Source organism: Lupinus angustifolius, unplaced genomic scaffold, assembly GCF_001865875.1.
Source record: "Lupinus angustifolius cultivar Tanjil unplaced genomic scaffold, LupAngTanjil_v1.0 Scaffold_289, whole genome shotgun sequence".
Taxonomy (NCBI): domain Eukaryota; kingdom Viridiplantae; phylum Streptophyta; class Magnoliopsida; order Fabales; family Fabaceae; genus Lupinus; species Lupinus angustifolius.
Window position 1 is genome coordinate 481691 of NW_017727607.1, and position 8838 is coordinate 490528.

The following is an 8838-nucleotide window of genomic DNA, read 5'->3' on the forward strand; positions in this document are numbered from 1 at the left end:
AACACAATCTTAACATCCATCTAATGTCACTCTAAATCAAAATGAGCTACTAGTGCCAATATTATTCTAAAAGAATCCTTCAAAGATACTAGAGAGGAGGTTTATATCTATCAATATTACCCTTCGAATCCCTCTTGATTTTAAATATCCATTTGCAACCAATAGGCTTTGCATCTTCAGGTAATTTGACAAGATCCAAAATGTCATTATCATGCATAGACTTCATCTCATCCTTCATGGCATCAATCCACTTTTTGAGACTTAGAACTTTTCATGGCTTGATAGAATTTCAATAGATCATCATTTGTTAACCTGGTATCTTCCTTATGTTCTAGAAGAAATATAATATAATCTATATGAATTGCACTTCTCCTCTCTCTAGTGGATCTCCTTAATGACACTTCTACTTCTTAAGGTTGTTGAATTTGTTCTATAGGTACTTGAGGGAGAACCTCATTGTTGTCTTGTTCTAGAATATTGTCAGGAACAATATTTTGAACATTATCTTCTATTACCGAAGTCGTTCCATGATTGGTAATGGACACAAGAACTTGTTCACCATTAGTGACAAGTTCTTCCTCAAAGACAACATTCTTTATGTTCTCTTCCTACCCAAAATGAATTTCCTCAATAAATCTTGCATTTCCTGTCTCAAAGAAAAGTCTTGAAGTGAGATCATAAAATTTATAACCCTGAGAGCGTTCAACATAGCCAAAAAATAACAGACAACTGTTCTTGAGTCCAGTTTTTCTTTTATGTGGCCTTTAAGGTCGCGCCTCAACAGAACAACCTTAAATGTGTAAATATTTTCAACTTAGTCTTTTACTAGTCCAAAGCTCATGTGGGGTTTTCCTAACTACTTTACTTGGCACCATATTATGATATAAATTGCGGTCTTTAAAGTTCCCTCAAAGAGACTCTAGCAAGGAAGAATGATTAATTATATTTCTCATTCACGCCATATTTTCCTAGTATATTGTATTATGGAACAATTCCATACTCTCTAAGGAAAAGTGCAAATAACTCTTTCACAACGTCCTTATTATTCTTTTTTTTCTTATTCTGAGATGTCATTGTCAATGGAGCACTTTCAGTCCTATCTCTCTATAGCATTTCTTCCTATTGCATACAGTGAGATATAAGCTTATTGAGGGATCATTTGTCCTTCTGAGTGTTATAACTTACTTTGAATTGCCCAAATTGTGCAAGAAGTGAAATAAAAATCAAGTACACGAGCTAGTCATTACCAAGGTCTAACTTAAGTGACTTGAGTTTTGATGTGGGATTAGACATCTCTATAATATACTTCCTTATGTTCCCTTTTCCTTTATACTTCATGGAGAAAAGTTTAGCCAAAAGGCTACTCGTCTCTGCCTTTTCATTTTTTGGCAAAGTGTTGTTCTATTTCTTCAGGGAACTTCATTGTACTTTGAGCCTCAGAAATAGAGCCCCATAACACTTCTAGAATAGAGTATTTCATGATCAATAGTTACATCCAATTAGAGCATTCCCCTTTATCAATTTTAACTTCATTGAGTATTTTCAAAGTAAAAGATGAGTTTCTTCATCTGAATTGTCAGATCTAAATCCATACAACCGAGAATAATTTCAACGACTTCCTTCTAGACTTTAAAGTTTGTTCCATTAAACATTAGGATGTTATTAATTTGAGCAAAAAATATTTGCAGTATTAATTAAAGAACAGAGAAGTCAATAGAACAAAGAACAACAAATTGCAATCATTCTTGCAATTAAACTCATAATCAACTTTAACTCTTAAATTTAAATGATGGTGCAGCACATCGCGAGATACCTAGCACAACATTAATATTCAGTCTTTGGACAAAATTTTAACTTGTAAGTGGTATATTTAATGTAGTAATCAAATATTGATAATCTGTCTCGTCAAATAATAAGCCTTTCTTTGGACTGGTTTACTATTCATATGGAAAGCTATATGATTATCACATATTTATTGCTATAAGAATATTTGTAATTTTGGCCAAATAGTAATCTTCCTTTGGGTCGATTATTATTCGCATAAAATGCAAACATACAACTGGCATGATATTTCATATCAATGACTAATGGTACTTTTGTTTATAATGGTCAAGCATTGATCATAATGCATGTCAAATAATAAACTCTTCTTTGAATTGATTTATCATTCATATCTTTAACCTTATAATTATCACATGTTTAACATCACAAGTGTGTGTATAATCTGGCCAAATAATAATATTCATTTGAGCCGATTAATTCTCACATGAATACATATACACACTAGCATTTGACATTTATTATGAACAACTTACATAAGATGTCACTTTGATGACTTTTTATTTAATAGGTTCACTTAAAATGTCAAACACTTTTATATTCCAAAAGAAAAACCATTTAGTTAAGTTTGATTTAACACTTAATCCAAAATATATATTATTTATATCCATATATATATTCATTATAGTCTATTGGTAGCATTGCATCATTCGCACCACAACGATTTGTGTTTTGAATTCTAGTGATAGTCCTTTTGAATTTTCCATTAAAATGATGTTACCATTTTATATATGACTAAACATGGCAAGACATACGATTCAAACGGAAATAGTGCTTCAACTATGGCAACCCCTTAATAATGCAATCAACCACCAACCAATGCAACAAAACCTGAAGCGTTGTAACCATTTACATATATTTATAACATGAAGTGTTGTAACCATTCAGTGTCTTTTGAATTAATAACATGTTCACATTTAAACAAACAAGTAATGTAATATATAAAACAAGACATTCACATATAGCGTCATCATAAGATACCTAACACAACATCAATTTCTACTCTTTGTACAGAGAAATTAATTTGTAAGTAGTACTCTCAATGTAATGATCAAATATTAACAATTAGTTTTGTCAAACAATAGTCTTTATTTGGACCGACCATTATTCACATGAAAAATCTTTATAACTATTACATATTTATCATCACATGTATGTTATTATTTGACCAAATCGTGCCTTCCTTTAGGGCGAACACAATTCACATATATAATCTCATACTCATCTGTGTTATTTTAATAAATTTCCATAATAGAGGTTACTTTGACAATATATTGCATCAACCGATTCACAAATAATTACGAAACAGAAGGAATATGAGTCTGTTGAAATATATTGTATCAATGTAAACAATAGTGTACATGAATATGGGAGATTGTATTGTTGGATTGGTTCTAGCACAAGTTATTAGTTTCTAGTAGTAAAAGGGGTTAGTTGGTTAGTTAGTTTAGATGTTAGGATAGTTAGTTTTTTCTTCCTTTTATAAAAGGATTTCATTGTATCAATCCATTCACTCAATTCAATATTCATTCAACGAATGATTTTCTCATCTTTCTTGTTTCATCAAGAAGATTGTTCATGGCTCATACCAAAATTTAACATGATATCAAAGAAATGTAATTATGTTTTCCGCTGTTTTTCCATCAACCTCTCTTCTTGTGCATTCTTTGCTTATGAGAAACATGTCTATTCGACATACATTATTTTCTTTCTTGTTCATGTTATGTATGACAAGAAGAAGTTCTCCATCTTCACATTTAATTGGTTGCATGGCTTCAAATTCTCAAATGGAAAATGAGACATTCTTTATATCACATTCACAAGCTGCAAGATTCAGCAATACAATATCTTTAATGAGCAATCCTACCAATTGATGGTGACTTGATTGTTGTAATTCTATTGTGAAAGCCACGTATTCAACAAATGAGATGGAGGCACTTAGGTTCAAGAATATGGACCACCAAAACAAGTTATGGAAATCTACCTTCAACAACCTTCAATCTTGTGATGTTGCTAAGGCATATCAAACTTTGGTTGCAACTCATCATCACAACTTCAACAGTAACCCTCCTCACTCTCTTCCAAACAAGAAATCACCACCTTCAATTCTTATGTATAATGAAAATATGGATAGTGAATTACAACTCATGAAAGTAGTGAAAATGTGAGTCTTGATGACCCTTCTTGTTTTTTCTTGCTCTTCTTCTTTATATGGTGGTGCAACATTTTTCTCTCTTTCCCTTGGAGTCAAAATGACATTCTCTTGCTCAGATATGGTTTTGAAGGCTATGAAAAGAGGCTTGAGATATCATTCTTTGAACCTAGTATTGAATTGTTTTATTCAACTCTTCAAAAACACACGATTCAGAGTCTATATTCTAGTCATTTAGATAGTGCACTTGAATCTACATGGGCATGGATGGTTAAATTCAAAGAAAAGTATACTTAATATCATTTCAAAATGGAAGTAGTGGTGTTGAGTTTTTGAAGCAATTATTCATCCTAAACCACCACCCTTTTTGAGTTTGTATTCAACCATTCTTCATGCAGAATTGCAGACTCCATTATTGGAAATGTTGAACAAATAAAAGGTTGTCATCTTTCATTCATTTAGATATCTTCTTGAGAAGTTCTCTTACATCAATGATAACTAGAATCCATATTATTCAAATTACAAGAATCTCTATGTTCTTTTCTTATTCTTCACCATTTACCCCCCCCCCCCCCCCCAATTACATTTATTTTTTCATATTCTATTTTCTTTACCCCTGTCATTAAACACAAAACATTATTATATTGTGTTTTTGCATCAATGAAGTTGTATATTAGGATCAAGATTCCGATCCATTTTTCTTTCATTCATCATTAATGGTTGTGTTGCTTCTGTTCATGGTGGTTAAGTAAAAATATAGTTTCTACCATAGATGGTTAAGCGTTTGATGATATAGTTTCTGTCATGAGTGGTTAAGCAATTTTAGTGCTTCAAATCAATTCCAAACTGGGAGTTTAAAATCTTCACTCTCCAGTTTGAGGGTGGCTGTTAAAATATATTGAATCAATGTAAACAATAGTGCATGTGAATATGAGAGATTGTATTCTTGGGTTGGTTCTAGCCCAAGTTATTAGTTTCTAATAGTAAAAGGGTAGTTAGTTTTTCTTCCTTTTATAAAAGGATTTCATTGTATACATTCAATACTCAATTCATTCACTCAATTCAACATTCATTCAATGAATTATTTTTCTCATCTTTCTTGTTTCATTAAAAAGATTGTTCATGACTCATACCAAAATTTAACAGAGTCTATTAAAAATTACAATTTGAAATTAAAACCTTAACATTTGATCACTTTAATGATTAATAAATCTGAATCTACAATAGAATTCCAAATCAGAAGACATATTACATATATATATCAACATATAAAGATGGATGCAATTTGTTATTAAATATAAATTGAATCCGGATTTAAGAAAGAAATATAAATGCAAATCATTATCAAATAAATCTAGAGTAAAGAGATACATCTGCATCCATATTATGTGCACTGAAACTAGACAGAAATATTAGTGCGCAACAATAGGGCAATGGAAATAAAAATTTCAAATCTGTAAAATCTCATATATGTATATGCACAATCTGATATTCTAATGAAAATCTATTATCTCCAAATATATTCTTTATTCAGAAAAGTTTCCAACCCACTTTTCACATATACAATAATCCTTCACAGCTTCATGATATCGCACATCAGATATTGCGAAGTAATAAATATAATATTTTATGTTAATGTTTCTTTAATAAAAATAATATAAAATTGTTCAATTAATGGTCAGTGCAAAAGAAAAATTGATGATTCACCATATATAATAATGGTGCAAATACAATAAATTCAAAAATATTAAGATGTAGTAGATATAATCTATGAAGCACAGATACTGATATGTGTGTCGGGTACGATACGTATCTGATACGTCGACACGCATTTTTTCCAAAATACAGGATACGATACATTCAGGGATACGCATATAAAATAATAAAAACACATAAAATATGATAAAATTATAAGTGTAAATCAAGATATCTAAAGTAAAAAATATAATGGAAATTTAAAATCGTTGCCCTCCATAACAAATCTATCTTATCATATTTTAATGAAAACGAATCTATCCTAAAATCATTGTCCTCCATAACAAATATATGTTATCCTATTTTAATGAAAATGGATCTATCTTATCCTGTTTTATTAGAAACGAATCTATCTTATCCTATTTTATTGGAAAAGAATCTATCTTATTCTGTTTTATTGGAAACGAATCTATATATCCTATACTTTACTGAAAATGAATCCATATATCCTATATTTTATTGAAAACGAATCGGATACGTGTCTTAATATTTATTTATTTTATTTTATTTTTTTAATTTTTGGATACTCTATGGATACGTATCCTTCGCGAATTCGAGCGTATCCGTGTCGGACACCGACACGTGAGGGTGTTTGACGAATCCGTGCTTCATAGGATATAATCCATTCAAAAATATCTCAATTTTTATAAATGATAGCTGAAGCATGAAGTCCCAAATTAAAATTAGGATTCATTTAAAATTTGGAAAAACACTCTTTATAGAGAATCATAAAATTCAAAATCTACCCTATGACACCAGTGTTAGAATTTCTTGATGATTGGTGAACTACCAATCCTACGATCTTGAATCTCATGATTCTCACACATAATATAAAACAATGATACAAACTCATACCTGAATCAATATCCTCAGATCTACTAATGTCAATACATTTTGATAGAGTTTTGGTATGATGGTCTTACTCAACCAAATCATGAATTCCTCTTGGGACCTTCGCTTTTTCTCTCTGATGGGAAGAGGTAAATGTTAGAATTTCTGACAATTTATGGGTCACAAATATAATTCTATATAATTGTGTTATGACCATTATTTAATTAGCCAATTATAAAATGGTCTTCAAGAATTAATTTGGTGGTAAGGGCATAGGTGTCATGAAATATTATAAGTGTGGATACCTTCGGGCAATTTCTGATTTGATGACGGGACTGAATTAGAATTATTGCAACTTAAGTAGTAGCTGTTTCGGTTACTTTTATGGGTTATGGTCCCATTTGTAGAGTAACAGGTTTTGTTGAGTAGGCTGATGAGAATAAAGGTGAATTGTGAGGAGTTATCCACAAGGATATAACACACCATCACAATTCCATAAGGAAGACTCTTCATCAGAACACATAAGCTCTCATTGGCTTTCTCATTCCCCTCTAGAGAAGCAGAAGGAAAACCATCAGGCTCTATCATCTAGAAGATCATCATACCCACATACCTTCGAAATTCCAAATGGTTAATCAAGGTATGCTTTTCTTCTTCACCATGAAATCAATTAGGGTTTCTTCGGTCTGGATCAGGGTTGTTCCATTCAGGTTTATGTATGGGCATAAACATTGTGTTATAGGAACAAAGCTCTGATCATTAGGTTTTCTGCATTCGGTTTAAGGGATTATATAAGTAATTCCAACAATTGGTATCAGAGCCACCCTAATTTGATTCATGTGTGAAATTTGGTCTTCTAAAGCATTTCCTGTTCTTCCCCAAATTTGGATTAATTTAGGATTTGATGATTTATCTATGCAATTGGATTGATTAGGATAGAAATTCATGCTTTTCCATATGAATATAGATAGATTCGAAATGAATCAATGCTTTTATTGGTGTTTTCTTAATTTTTGGGTGTTTTTTTCTTCCGGAGAAGAATGATGCAGAAACCGCCATGTTCGTGTTCTGTCGCAGTGCTCTCGCTCAAGCGAGATCATGCTCGCCCAAGCGAGAATACACTCGCCCAAGCGAGAATACACTCGCCCAAGCGAGAATACACTCGCCCAAGCGAGAATACACTCGCCCAAGCGAGAATACACTCGCCCAAGCGAGAGTACACTCGCTCAAGCGAGAACTGAAGAGAAGCTTCGTCTTCTATTGCACCCAAGCGAGAGTAAGCTCGCCCAAGCGAGAGTACGGGCGACATAAGGCTCGCTCAAGCGAGGGTTCTCTCGCTCAAGTGAGAGTGAAACAGAATCAAATCGTCCTCTATTGCGCCCAAGCGAGGACTCGATCGCCCAAGCGAGAGTTCGCCCAGGCGAGAGTACAGTCGCCCAGAAATTTTTTTTCTGTTGGGAAATTTGAGATTTTTTTTAGGCTTAGGTATCTTTGTGCGTTAACTGTGATTATTATTTGGTTATCCATTAAGTTGTCTGTTATTTCAAGTGAGCCAATTGAAGTGAAATGTCCCCAAAGTGATCTCTCTCATGGATATAACTCATGAGGAATATTAGATGTAAGTGTGTATGATTATTCATGCGAGTATTAATTGGCCCAAAGGAAAGATGATATTTGGCCAAAGATCATACACACATGTGATGATAAACATGTTATAATTCTAAAGTTTTTATACATGTGACTGATGAATCAATCCAAAGAGAGATTTGTCAGTTGACATGCCTTATTATAAATGTTTGATCGTTACAACAAGAGTACCACTTGTAGTTAATATTACTATCCAAAGACTTGATATTAACGATGCACTATGTATCTTGATATGGACATACCATTATTTAAGCACATTGATAATTTTTAAGTTGTGAGCATAATTTAATACTTTGTATTTTGTTCTATTCAGCTACATCAATTGCTTATATATCTACAAATTTAAATTTGGTTCTGATCCTTAATGGAACAAATTTTAAGGATTGGAAAGAGAACATGGAAATTTTTCTTGGCTGCATGTATCTAGACTATGCATTAAGGGTAGAGCAACCCCCTTCTCCTTCGGAATTCAGTGCCGCTGAAGAGAGGAAGGATTATGAGAAGTGGGATCGCTCTAATCGCATGAGTCTAATGATCATTAAGCGCGACATTCCATAGGTCTTTAGGGGTACTATCTCGGATGAGATAAACAGTGCCAAAGTTTTCCTTGCTGA